Below are 14382 nucleotides of genomic sequence, written 5' to 3' on the forward strand. Positions count from 1 at the left end.
TAAGCAGAAAAAACAAAGAGACACACAGAAGATGAACTGGCCTAATACTATTTCTTTTAATTAGTCATAAAAGTTTTGTCTAGGGTATGCTCAGGGGGAATGTACAACAGGAGAATTTCCCCTAAATAGTGGGAAAAAAATCAGACCATGTTAAATAAAGCTTTTAAAAGGTGAGTGGGAATACTATAGTATTATATATCTTGCCCATAAATAGAAGGTTGTGCAATGGTTGTGTCATGGTAGTACCTGTAGATAATTGGATTTTTTTTTTCTGATAGATAGATAGATAATTGATAGATAGTTTGGTAGGTAGATAGATAACAGAGAATGGAAGCTAAAGCAGATTTCCAAGCATTTAAACTCTCTGCTGCTATTTAATAGCACAATCAATAGTTCTGAAAAGGGAAAGACATTTGCAATGCTAATTGCAATTCACAAGTGGGGGCGTACTGAGTGGGTGGAAGAGTTAGTTGTTTGCTTGCTGAGGGACATTTCAGAGCTGCAAAAGTTCTGATACTAATAATTCTTTTTGTAAAGCGATTATCTGGCTGACTAGAGCACTAGAATAATTTCTAAATCAAAGAAATCAATGAGGATGGTACTTCCTCGGGTAGAGACTTTGTGGCAGGTTGTTCTGGTTGTCTCAGTGCTCCCACTGAGATGGAGAGCTTCCAGCCATGGAGCTTGTGGCATCAATTGTCTTTGCTACCTCTTAATTCTATACAAGGCTTGTCTCTTCCTCCCAAATTTTGTCAAATATGTATTATCTTTTCCTATTTTATGGTATCTACTTTTTCATTTCTGAAAAATAATGGGTATTTTTACCTTTGGTGTGACCTAAATCTGCCACCCTTATTTAATCTTATATAACCTGATAAGTTCTCTGCTCTATACATGCAGATTATGTTGGCCTCAGCTGAAGCACTTGGAGAAAAAAGTACACACCAGTGTGACAGAAGATCACAAAACTGAGCTCTTTACTCCTCTTTCCCTCATTAAGCCAGGGTGAGTGTTTTTCTGAACAAATTTGGTATTAGAGCAAATTTTTTTTTATTTCCTAAAACAAATACTCCCCCCCTGGAAAAAAGTCCTGAAATTTCTAATAATTAACTTCTGCTGAATTCAACAAATAATTATCAGAAAAGGGGGAGCCTTGAAAAAGTAATGTTTTTTCTTTTTCCATTTCAATACAGTGTTCTGAAGCTATTTTATCACATTCAACTTTACAAACCAGTAAAAATCCATAAAATACAAGCAATAATTAATCTCAAAGCATTTCAATTATCTTTCTCTTCCTTGAAAAAATCTTATGCCCTCTTTAGTCAAACTAAAATATATATATTACCTTCATCAGTATGTGAACATGATTACTCTGAAGTTCTGAATATATCTGTTACTATAATCTTAAAATGTCTGCATTGCCTTTCACCAATACTCTGCACAGTCCTTCTGTAATATCAGTGTAAAGCTGGAAAAATGTGGCTGATTCTATCGGAGTTAGTTAGAATATGTCCAGGAGTGGCTGCTGGCCCAACCCATCCAAAGGCTGATACCAGAAAACCTGGAGGCTGATGAAGAAGCAAGGAACAGTGACTTAGGTTCACTGTGTGATAGTACAGAGAGGGGTAATGGTGTGAACAGAGTCTTCCTTTGTTTCCCTTTCAGAGCGTTTCAAGAGTCTTGCTGCTAATATTTGTGTTGCAATATCATTCAGTCTCCCCCAGGAGGGCTGAGACCTGGTTGTTCTGGCCATGAACTGAGGGTGGCAAGAAGAGGTGCCAGGGAAAAGGGAACCACAGGGACAACCTAGCACAGGGGCAGTTCAGGATCTGTGTTCCAAATAGCCACTTGCCCTGCAGGTTCTAGGCACAGTGCTGAGATTGCACTTGTGATTTTCTCTTGGAAATATACGGAATGGAGGAATTCTGAAAGCACTGATCCTGCATATTGATCTGCAGGTCATAAATCTTTGGCTATGAGCTCTTGTAAAAAACAGTTTGGGGACCATAGAATCATTGAATGGTCTGGGTTGGAGGGGACCTTAAAGATTATCTACTTCCAGCTCCTCTCCTGTGAGCAGGGACACCTTTCACTTGTCCAGGTTGCCTGGTTCAACCACTGCTGTAGGTAACTTGTTCCAGTACCTCACCACCTTCACAATAAAGAATTTCTTCCTAATATCTGACCTAAACCTCTTTCATCCTAAAGCCATTCTCCTGTATCATATCATTGCATGCCCTTGTGAAAAGTTCCTCTCCACCTGTCCTAGGTACTGGAAGACTGTTGGAAGGTCTCCTGGAGCCTTCTTCAGGATGAACAACCCCACCTCTCAGCCTGTGTTCATAGGAGAATTTCTCCAACCCTATGATCATCTTCATGGCCTCCTCTGGATTCTTTCTAACCGGTCCACATCTGTATGTTGGGGATTCCAGAGCCGGATTCAGTACTCCAGGTGGGCTCTCATGGAAGTGGAGTAAGAGGGAGAGGATTACCTCCCTTGGCTTGCTGGCCATGCTTCCTAGAGATTTCCTAGTTTGGTTTGCAACAAGATAAATGAACTACTTAGTGAACTATCAGTGGATCATTACATCCTGTGTAAATATTGAAAAAGTCAGCAGATAAATACAGAGTCGACACCAGTTTAAAAAAATCAGCATTGATGAATTGCAACAGGACTGAAGCACAGTAAGATTCCTCTTTGAGGAAATGCTCCAAATGAGCTTTAATAAACTGTGTCTTTCTATAATCCATGGGAATGTGAAAATCCTTTAAAAGGCTCATCTGTTTTCTCAAGTCAGATCCAACTGAAGAGGAGGCAGCTTGGTGTGAGGGAAGCATGCCTGGATTGGGAACACAAGGCTGTGCCACTGGTCTGGGAAGGCTTGCTCAGATCAGAAGGCCAGGTGACTGCTTTCATGTGATACAGAGCTCAAGTTATTGAGCTGAAAAGACTTCTAGCTTGGGCAGGGCACAGATGTGGTACTCCTGCCCCTGGACATGAACTGTCTGGAGTGGAGTGCTTGAACACCAAAGGAACTTTCTGAATGTAGCCTCCGAGGCACAAAATTACATTTTCCATGAAAATGAAAGTTTATTTTCTCTGTAATTTTCCAATCAATTATGCAACTCTCCTGCTAGTTTAAGCTTGTAAAAATGTTTCTATAACTTGCCAGCCCCAGGTTGAGGTTTGGCATACTTTCCCTATTTGTACTTCATCATGACTTCATTATTTCTAATGTTCTTTGGAAGTTATTGTTCATATGAATTGAAAGACCAGTGGAACTCATTGCAAGATTATAATCTGCACACCTGTACAGGGATTCTTCTTTCTAAAAACTCTGAGTATTTCTTGTGACTTTCACAGACATCCAACCATTAATGAAGGTGTGACCAATGCTCTTCCTGCCTAACCCTACAGGCCAATAATTTCCCTCAACTTTCCTTGGGTGTACTTCTAATTTTAAACAAAGCAAACTCATCCTTTCCAAAGTCAAACATTCAAATTTTGTTTAAACAAAATTAGGACTGTGATGTAAAATCTAGGTAGTGTTAAAAGAAGACTGATGCTTTCTCCTTTAATCACATGGGTTTGTGTCTTGGCACATGCTTGGAATGTGCATCTTCAAATTAATTGTGGTAGGATTTACAATTTCATGAAATTCAGTGCTTCATCTTTCATCTTTAGCAATTCTCATTAAATCTTCAATCATAGAGCTGCTCACAAAGGTAGCAGTCTTGTGTCAATACCAAAAATAGTGTAGCAAACATGGGTCCATCAGGTGGAATAACATGGCAAAATGATTTTGAGGAGAATAGCATATGCCAGTCTTCAGTTATGGCCACTTTGTATTAGAAGCTGGGAGTAATCTGACTAGAGAGATTCAAATTTATATATAAATAAAAAAAATAAATGAAAAATATAATAAACTCTTTCAGTGAGATTTGAACCTTGGAGAACTAAAGCATACAGCAATGCTTTTAATATTCAGATATTAGAAAGAGAAGTAAAACTGTTCTGTTTTATTTCCTTCAAAAAAATATGTTGGATTTTTACAAGCCAAACCATTACATTAAAACAATAGCAATTTCTACACTAGCTCAGAATCAGCTTGAAAAAACTGGAAGTATCTTGAGGGTGGGAATAAGAAGAGAAATCTGTTTTTTGTAGAGTGACAGCAGCTTCTTTTATGACTTTAAGATGAAGAAACTAAAAATGTGTTGCATTATGTTGCAAAAGAAGAAGTGAACTCAAAGTCCAATGACATGACTTTATTTTGCAGTCCCTGATTAGGAGGCGTAGTTATGATTTTAAAATGAAAAAGGCAAAATGTTCTTCATGTTCTTCTTTTTTTAAATATATTGACAAAACAGTTAGCACAATCAAAGATATGTAAGTGATAACAGTATTTTTGGATTTGGAGTGGGGGTTTCACAGTATTTTGGGCAGTGGTTAACATAATAGTGTTGTAATTGGAGGGTTCAAATGTTGCATATAATGCATAGCAGTGGGAACTGGCCCGGACAACCAGCATTTGAGGCCATGTTCTTTCACCCTATAAAGACCATTTCTCTGGGGAGAGGCTGTGAGACATCCTCCCCAAACAGCAGAACTACAAAGTCTGGCTGGGTGTGCCAGTGATGCTGCATTCAACCTAAGGTCTTGCAGAATGGCTCAAATCACAAGCCCCTCTGATTGATTTGGTTTGCTCAGAGTGTCTTCCCAAACACTTGTCCCATTGTGCTTCTCCCTTAATGCCTCCTCCAGCATTTTGGCCTCTGTTCTGCACAGATTTCCATGTGGTTGCAGTGCAGTGCAGGGACAGACTCTCTAATGGCTCCAAATGTGCCACACAGAGCTCACGGCACCCTGGGGCACTTTGATCCACTTCTGGCATCTGACATTCGCATACCCAGCTAAAGAACTGGTGATCAGGCTATTGAACCTGCTCAGTTCTGTGTCAGCACGTCTCTATTCCACTTTTTATGACTCACAAATCAAATATTTCATTCTTCAGCACCATGAGAGGCTCCCTAAGCAACTGACACATTTGACAGCCACACTGCACTTCAAAGAACTTCGTGGGGTTGTTAGCAGTAGCAGGGATTTTCACAAAGTTGTATTTTTAGCACAAAGTCTGAAAGAATGACTTGACATATAGTACAGTGATCATAACCTTACTCTAAGCACAATAGGCTTCTTAATTTATAACTTCTTTCGGAAATAAAAATTCAACACTGAATACTCAGCAACGTCAAACCTTCTGTAAAAGAAATACAAAAGTGCAGAAATGCTGTGTGAGCGTTTATTAAAAGTAGCTCTGATTGCATTTTTCATTCCATAGTATGACTGATGATCTAGTTTTCCCTATATTGTTTATTTTGTGGATTTTTAGCTGCTAATGTTACTGTCAAAGATACACAGTCATGAGAATACATTAGCAGACTGGTTTAAGCTAAATATTTTCTGTAATTTTTGGACCAAAGGAAAAGAATTCTGTTCTGGAATATTCATTATCTGAAATAAATTCCAGAGAACAATGACAATATGTTAAATCTCCCTGTCTGTAGAGTGCCCATGTGTCTTCTTTTTGACTCATCCAGGCATGTGGCCAATGATGAGTATTTCTAAAGGGAAAAATTATCTTTAAAAAATACAACAGAATATACCAAGGTCAGTGAATTGGCAAAAGTTGTTCCCTTGGTCATCTCTCTTCTCCTTCTTGCTTTCCCATTTTATCCTTTTAATTTGCCTTTTTCTTCCACATGGTATCATCCATCCCTTCAAGCCACTGAATTAAATGAGAAATGGGAAACTGGAGCAAGCAGGACTTGAGCGTGCCATTATCCTAACATATTGGCTTGCATGGTGTTGTGTACAGACATCTTATCATCTTTTTGTGTCTTGTTCTTTTTGTGAAGCATTTTCTTGTGTGGATGTGCCTGACCTACTGTGTTGCCCTAAAGATGGGAATTGACTCGATGTGATGAATCTGTCACCTTATTTGGCCTTTTCTAGGCTGGTGTTCACAGCTCTGTTGTGGCTTGTGCAAACTCACTGCAAATTTGCTCAGCTAACACCACCAGAAGTACTTGTCTAGACTCTTGGCAAATGTTTGTGGTGTATATTCAGGCTCATCTGAGTGTGAGCGGTGAGTGTGTGTGTTGTGGGACAAATTTTCCAGGCTACCCTTTCCATGGTGGTTCTTCATAATCCAAAGCCACACCACCGTGAATTGTTGTGGATGCGCTGACTCTGCTCTGTGCATGCCCTGGATGCAGAGGCTGCACTGCTGTCTGATCCCTGCTTCCTGCAGCCTGGTGGTGAGGCTTCACCATCACAGATCAGAGTGTGTCTCTGGGGTCTCTAAAACAGGCAGTGAGTTGGTTTTTGTTGATTAAAACAGACTAACATGAAATAAGGGTATTGAAAATTCAAAGGCTGCAGTAGAAAATTTAGAGAGAAAGGCATTTTTCTGTGTGGATCTTCCTGGGGTCTTGCTGAATGAGCGTTACAACACTTGCTCTTCTCTTATGTCACGTGTGCTTGTCAGCACTACTCCTTACTCTAGAAAGGGGTATGTAAATGACATGTCTCTATCACATTGCCTTAAATTTAGTTTTTCTGCACTGCTGTGAATGTGAAAACTAATTCCAGGAATACTAATTTGTTCATTTCAGTTCCCACACTTAATGGATTTTGTAGTTGTTGTTCTTTTTTCTTTTTTTTTTTTTTTTTTTTTTTTTGGTAACATTAATAGGAGGACTGAGTCTTTTATCTTATTTTTCTATTTTATCCTATTTTTCTATTTTATCCTATCTATTTTACCCATGGAAACACATTTTTAAAAGTTGAATAAAAGTATATCAATACTGTATAGGGTTTTAAATGCATTTATCCACCATATTTTAAGTTAAACTGGGGGATTAATTTGTGTTGCAAATTCTTTCATTATGTGAGGACAGAAAACATCAAAAAAAATTTTTTTTCAAGGAAGTATTATGAGGTTTTCTCCTTTCCTTTTGCAAAGGATATGAAACAATGAAAAAGCAAAAATACTAAAAACTGTTAATGTGAAGAATTTAGTCTCTCTAAAATCTAGGTAGAAATTTCTTGCATCTAAATCCATATTCTATGAATCTATGATGTGACATAAAATTGTAAATGCGAAGGAGGAGACGAGGACAGGAAGTCACAGAGAGCAGCAGCTGTCTCTTATCTTTCCCCATTTCTATCCTAATGCTTATGGAGGGAAACCTCTTTCAGGAATATTTTATTCTTATTCCTGTATTTTCTAACTACATTTTGATTGATTAAATCTTTAGGTTAATCATACAACAAAGATTCAAAATTAAACAGACCCTGTAAGTGAGCAGTGGTGCATGTTGCAGGTATGTAGACATCAGAGAGCATTTTCCTTTTCTCACCTGCCTGACCCCAACCCTTCTGCAGCCTCCTCAGCCTCTCCTCGACTCCTTCCCACCAGATGTGTCTCCCTGCCTAAGCCTATGCTGTTCTGTGATGGTTATCTCAGGCTGTGGGGAGTGAAGACCTTATTTTCCAACCCTGCCCCCTTTAAAAAGAACTGGGTTGCCACGGTTACAGATTACACATTGAAAGGATGGTACTTGCACAACCACCCAGTGGGAACTCAGATAACTCCTGGATACAGGTTTTCTTTCATCTCTCTCATTCTTACAAGCCTTAAACCTATTTGGTTCTGTTATTTGTGTCATCGGGTTAAAGTGGACATTTTTACCTTAACTTCAGTCTTCCTAGTATGCATATTTTTAAAGACCTTCCTTGTTTTTTATATTGATTCAGGAGGCTCAGTGACTCTGCACTGCCCTAACAGAGACCATAGTAAGAAACACAGCATCTCTGTTTGAGTTTGGGGGGACAGTTATGTCAGAAGGGTAAAGATTCCTCTGCTGCTGAATGCTGGTCACTGAAGGCAGGCTGTAAGTCCGTAATGTGGTTGTTGTACCATTGTCCCCAGCCACTGAGGCAGACGATGAAGCAGTGGCTTTGGCTCATAGATTTGATTTATCAATTAGGCCAGAAGGATTTATTTTCAGTTTGCAAAGTGAATCTACTCTATCAGCACAGAGGGTGGGAGGGAGCATGTTCAGATGGTGAAAACTGATTGATATGGTGTGGTTTTGGTTCCTCAGCGTGCCTGTACTTGAGAGGGCAGTGCAGATGCCAGGATGCAGATACCAGGATGAGATCAGGTAATGTTTGAAACATCTTATTGGCCTGGGCCTTGTACCATCCCATCTTTTCCAAGCTCTCCAAAAGGCCTCTGAAATCAGCAGATCCTTCTTAGTGTGAGACTGTATGCAAACATGCAAAGCCCACCAGACTTGGATCTATGCCACTGGAGCATGGGACCAGCTTAGAGCAGTCTGGTCTGCTGACAGAGCACCTGCAGGTGGAGAAATCCACCCCTGCAGTGATTTTGAATTCAGCCTTTATTCGTAATGTGGCACAGCAGCTGAGGGAGGCTGGTTTAAATGTTACTGTTCTTGATGCCAAAAGACCTCTGAGCTGTTGTTGTGCTTGTAGCTGGGAGAAGAAATGAGCTTGAATCTTTTTAAAATTATATACAGGTGTATTTGGTGAGCTGGGATTTGGATTCTGTAGGTGATGAGGAAACCACAGCGAGATTAAAATGAAGTACCTTGCTGCTTCCAGGTGGGCTTCTTTAGCTGCAGCACAGTTCCCTACTAGAGAAGAAATATGGATTATGGGCTTTGATGGAGAAAGAGTTTTGTGCAATCTTTGAGTTTCTGACTCTTAAAATAACATTTTAACTTCAAATCTGTGGTTGAGAAACAATGAAAATTTATTGAGCAAAACAGAGCAAGAAAAATCCTCCACCTTTAGACTAAATGGAAAGGCCAACTTAAACCAGCTGAGCTAGTAACCTTTCTGTTCTCCAGCTTTCCCCAGGTATTACAAGAAATTCAAAACAATCAAAAAACTCACATAGGTTATCATAATGTAGGAAAACATTCTTTTTCATGATGAGGGTCGTAACTTTGCATCTTGACTGAATAATAATGAATCAAGTAAAGAGTATTAACTAAAAACGAAGTCTAAGTTTTAATTAAATTCACAGCAGTTGCTATTTTTCAATGTACATGGGAAGAGGCAGAGTATGATATATTTCCTTGATTGAAGAATTTTCAAGTTCCAGCTGGACAGCACTTTAATTAACTTCATCTTCTCCCTTTTCTCAGCTGAGGTCTCATTCCATTATGATTCTGAATCAATCTTAAATGTAACATTTTGGAAAAGACAGCTTTCTCACTGTGTGAATGCTAAACATGTTTTTTCTTCAGTAAGCTGAAAACCTTCAAACTTGGTATTCTTAAGGTTGTGGTGGCAAATGTGGGGATGTGGAAAAGCCAGAGTGAATGTGGGGAAGTGATGCAGGGAAACCAGAGCAAAGATGATGGATGTTGGAAGTGTGTCCTGTAGAAGGCTGGAGTGCAGCACATGCTTTTAATGGAGCTACTCCTGTTTCTGTTTTTTGCCAGCTGTAGTGTGGCACTGGGGATCTGCTCAGTAAAATGATAACACTTGCACAACAAACTGTTTGTGCCTGGCTGGTTGACAAACTGAGAGCAGCAGTATCATTGCTGAACAAGAGCCCAGAGTCTCCTCCGTGTCATCCTCTCACACTGAGCTAATTGCCAGCAGAAAAAGACAGCATCTATTTCACAGGTTAAAGTTGAAAGAATTTGTGGCAAGTACCCAGAGCCCAGGTTGAGGTTTTCCTCAAGTCTGGTAAAGGATATGGATAAGTCTTCATGAGAGCTTGCATAACTCAGGCAAAAGGCTGGAGGAAGGGACTTGTCACTAGTGGCAGCCAGCACCAATCCTTCCTTCCCTGACAGTCACTGGAAATGTATTTTATACACATTTCAGTGGGTAAAATATGACAGGTGCTATGCATGTAGTAACAATAATTTATCTTCTCAAACAGTTTAGATTTCAAGAGAATGATACCAGCCAAATGGGATTGGCCTTTGTAGACTGATCTGTTGGGAAGGCACCATTGGAAAGACAAGTGCAATGCGTGGGTATCCACACCATGGTTTAGAGCTGTGACTTTATCTCTACTTGCAAACAGCAGAATTAAGACAGACAGGGTGTCAGCAGACTAATAACATCTAAACCAGGCAGTTGTCTTGAGTTTGGCACATCAGAGAAGTCATGCCACAGCATGTCACATGTAATGTTAGAGAACATGATGTTTCAATTATTAAATCAAGGTTGAAACTTAGACATTGTAATTTTTTCCTCTGGATTTTGGTTTAGTGAATTTCCCTTTTCTTCCCCTTTTCAGTATTTTAGATAGGGTCTCAGTCTCTTGGGTAGCAGTGTTTTCTATGAAAGCCTCTGTTGAGTCTTCCAATTATTGAATTTATTTGGATTATAACAGAGTTACTGCAGAGATCTCAGAGGCAATACTACTGCCAATTTATTTATTTATATTTCTTTTTGTTGGTGCCGCTTGTAGTGTTACATCTAGAACAAAAGATAGGGAAGTTTTGATTGGAGGTGTAGTTGTTTAGCTTGCTCTCTTCCTTGCTGAGACAAAGTATGGCAGTGCTGCAGTGCAGTGGTACTGGACCTGGCAATAAAATAAATATGTTGGGCACTGGAAGCATGCTGGCTGCAGCAGAGTGGAGTCAAGTGCATTCTGATTTTCCCTGCCAAAAGGCTTAGCAGCTTGGGCACCAGTGAACCAGTGACAATAGGCAGCAGTGTCTGCATGGAATTTTATTGGGGTGTTGTGGTTTAACCCCAGCTGGCAACTGAGTCCCACACAGCTGCTCACTTACTCCCCACCCTGCCTCAGGTGGGATGGGAAGGAGAATCAGGGGGGAAAAAGTAAAACTTATGTGTTGAAATAAGGAAAATTTCATAATTGAAATGAACTAAAATAACAATAATAGTAATAAAAAGAATAGGGAGAGAGAGAGATAAAACCTAAAAGACAAATAATACATAGTTACTCGCCACCCACTGACTGGTACCCAGCCCATCCCTGAGCTGCAATCAGCCCCTTTCTGGGTGACTCCCCCAGTTCATACAGGGTGCATGATGTTCTGTGGTGTGGAATGTCCCTTTTGTCAGTTTGGGTCAGCTGTCCCATCTCTGTTCCCTTCCAGCTTTTGTGCAGCTCCTCACTGTCAGAGCATAGACATAAAGTCCCTGACTTAAGGTAAACACTACTTAGCAACCAAAACTAGTTGGTGTGCTATCAACATTATTGTCATGCTGAATTTCAAATACAGCACTGTACCAGCTACTTGGAAGAAAATTAACACTGTCCCAGCTGAAGCCAGAACAGGCAGAGTTTGTCATTCTGAATTTTTTCATGTTCCCTACATTGCTTCTCCTCTCTTGCTTCTGTATCCTGGTATCTCTCTTTTCTAACTTCAAAGCTATTTCTCAAACAAAGGGTCTGTGCAAGAATTCTCATGGTAGACACTCAGAAAATAGGAGTTGAGTTGAATGAGAAGATAGGACTGATTGTGGTCATCAGGTGCAGAGCTCAAACAACATCAGCTCACTCTGCTGTCCCCTTTTGTTCCCCTCCATTCTCCATGCTTGTTCTCTCATTTACCTTGATCACCTCCCTTTCACTCTACTCTCAAATAATCTTGTGCCCTGGCTACTTTTTCCTCACAAGTCTCTTTGCTACCTCTGTATCTGAACTTGGTGTTTCTGATAGGGTTTCCTATCCAATCATTTAGCAGTACCTAGAGACCTAGCAAGGGTTTACTCTTCAAAATATCTTTGTTCTCCCCTCCATTATGTGTGAGATTCCATAGAATAATTTAGGTTGGAAATTACCATTGAGTCCAACCTTTATCCTAACACTGCCAAGTCCACTACTAAATCGTGTTCCTAAGTGCCACAACCACACTTTTCAATATTTTAAATACTTCCAGGGTAATACCTTCCCTGGGCCACTTGTTCCAATGCTTAGTAATTCTTCTAGTGAAAAAAGTTTTCCTAATAGCCAATCTCAACCTCCCACTTTGGCCATCTTCACATCTTAACCACCTGTGAAATTTGGTCATCCTTCATGGTATTATTTGTAACACTTGTTATCTTCCTGCTCTGTTTTCTGCCTTGTCCACTAATTTCTCATGGTTAATTCACTGAGCTGAACCTCAGGGCACAGCCATACCTTTTGCCAAGTGTACCTTCACAGCTGGAAGGGAAGACTCACAGCATGGTCACACACATTCAAATGGCCACTGAGGAAACTGTGCAAGTGAGAGGAGAAGACAGGAGGAGTCAGAGACCCTTTTTGAGCAAGAAGACATGGCAGGTTGAGCCACAGAAAAGTCAATCCACTGGAAGGTCAGTCCATAGGAATGACTACAGGGACAAGGAAGAGTTCAGCTGCTGGAGGAAGACCTGTGGAGTGCATCAGCTGCTCTGAGGCAGTGACAATTAGCAGCACTGGGAAATGGGGCAGCAGGGGAGGAGCACTGCCTGGCAGATACAACTCCTGCAGGCAGGAGGGACTGCTGGCCTGCACCAGGGGAGATTTACACTGGACATTAGGGAGCACTTCTTTGCCAAGAGGGTGGTCAAGCACTGGAACAGGCTTCCTGGAGAGGTGGTGGATGTCACCAGTCTATCATCAGTTAAGAAGCATTTAGAGAATACCTTTAACAACATATTTTACCTTTTGGTCAGACCTGAAGTGGTCATCTCTGTTGAATGAGATGTTCTTTGTAGGTCCCCTACAAATGTCGTGTTGAGTTCCAAATATGTTAAGACTGGATACAAAGGATATTTCTAATCAAGAGAGTGTCTTAAGTATGCTCCCCAAAAGTGTTTTGACTAACAAAACCATCAATCCCCAATACTAACTGATGAAGTTTACAAGGCAGATTAATCAAGTGTAAGTGAATGTGTTTGCAAGTCTGTTTTAAATTTGTGATGACTTGATACCTTATACTGATGCCAAAACAGCCTAAGGATTCAACAATAAAAGCTTTTTGAAGTGACAATATTTTCTTCATAGATTTTTTATAATAGCAAGTATAGACAGAAAATATAATGTATAGTTTCACTCCAAAATGCTGTTTGTTTTCTGTGATTTTCTTAACATTTTTTCCTTTTATTATTAGTAATATTATTATTGAGGTTTTGAAGTATAGAAATAAAAATTTTGCTGTAAGTTTGAAGTTTCAACCTAGTTTTACTTTTTACAAATAAAGACCAAACTTTTTTAAAGTGCTGGCAAGAAGGAATATTAAGAGAAAACAACTTTGTCTTTTTCCCCCCCTGCTACTTTTATTTCTTCTAATAGCCTGATGTGCTTGCCTGAGGAAGTGGAGACTGTGCCATAAATTTTAATTCCTACAGAAAGGAGGCCTGACCTGAGTTTTCTAGAACTAAACATGTGTCTCAAGCCATTTTCAGGTTTTCATGATTTTGCTTTCTCCAGAAATTACATTCATCATCAGAGAAATGTGTTTAGCAAACAGTGTTATTTTAGGCCGTGGAATAAGAATTTGTAACTTAATTAAAAATACATTAAAAAATCGGAGACTGTGGACAAAATCATTATTGATAGTATAGCATTTGATACCTAGAAAATTTAAAACTACCCATTTTAAAATGGAGAACTTAGACCTGGATGAAGTGAAAGACATTTTAATTTAGTCCAGCCCAATGTGTGGAGGAGAACAGAGTCCTGAAAAACATAAAGTATTTAAAAAACTTCATTAGTATTAAAAAACCCCTTCTAAACACATCTGTGTGCTTAATTTTTTCTTTGTTCTTATCATGAAAAATGAGGTGAGAGAAGTATGAAAAATGGAAATGCAGCAATTTAAGACTCATGTTTAACAGCTTGATTAAAAATTTGAAGATAAGATTTAGAATCTTGGCATTTAAATAATCAGCTCCTTCTGGTATCCTTTGCAGAAGGAAGTGCTGGATGTGGGTATAAAATGAGGATAAAATATGATATTAATTTGCACTGAAGTAGCAAATATTCTACAGAAGTCTCAGGTCATTAATCTATCTTCCAGCTAAGGGAACTACATTAATAGCTTATGGGATTTACAGGGCAGGCTTCAATTTAATGGTTGAACCAAAGTTTGGGAAAAATAGGAAAGGGCATGATACTGGAGAATACGTTATATCTTGATGCATTAAAATCAATGGCAAAACTTTCTTGGCCTAAAATGGCCTCTAGATAGTTTCTAATTTCAGTGCTGCTGCTGAGCGTTAATTGCCTGTCTGCAAAGTGGAAGGAACCATATTTTCCTGACAAGTGTAAAAACTGACTGTAATCCTCATAGCACTGTCTTGAGTAGGAAAATAATCTGAATTAA

The 14382-nt window shown here is 39.5% G+C and overlaps 1 long non-coding RNA gene across 2 annotated transcripts in view; it reads left to right on the forward strand.

Annotated features, from left to right (window-relative positions):
* Window positions 1–729: 729 nt before the first annotated feature.
* Window positions 730–14382, forward strand: part of LOC118692710 (uncharacterized) — a 42435-nt gene continuing 28782 nt past the window's right edge. For both annotated transcript variants that reach the window (XR_004981179.2, XR_008508248.1), the window contains exons 1-2: window positions 730–1005; window positions 2270–2452. This is a non-coding gene — a long non-coding RNA (uncharacterized LOC118692710). The remainder of the gene's footprint in view (window positions 1006–2269; window positions 2453–14382) is intronic.

This window comes from Molothrus ater, chromosome 2, assembly GCF_012460135.2.
Source record: "Molothrus ater isolate BHLD 08-10-18 breed brown headed cowbird chromosome 2, BPBGC_Mater_1.1, whole genome shotgun sequence".
In the NCBI taxonomy this organism is placed as follows: domain Eukaryota; kingdom Metazoa; phylum Chordata; class Aves; order Passeriformes; family Icteridae; genus Molothrus; species Molothrus ater.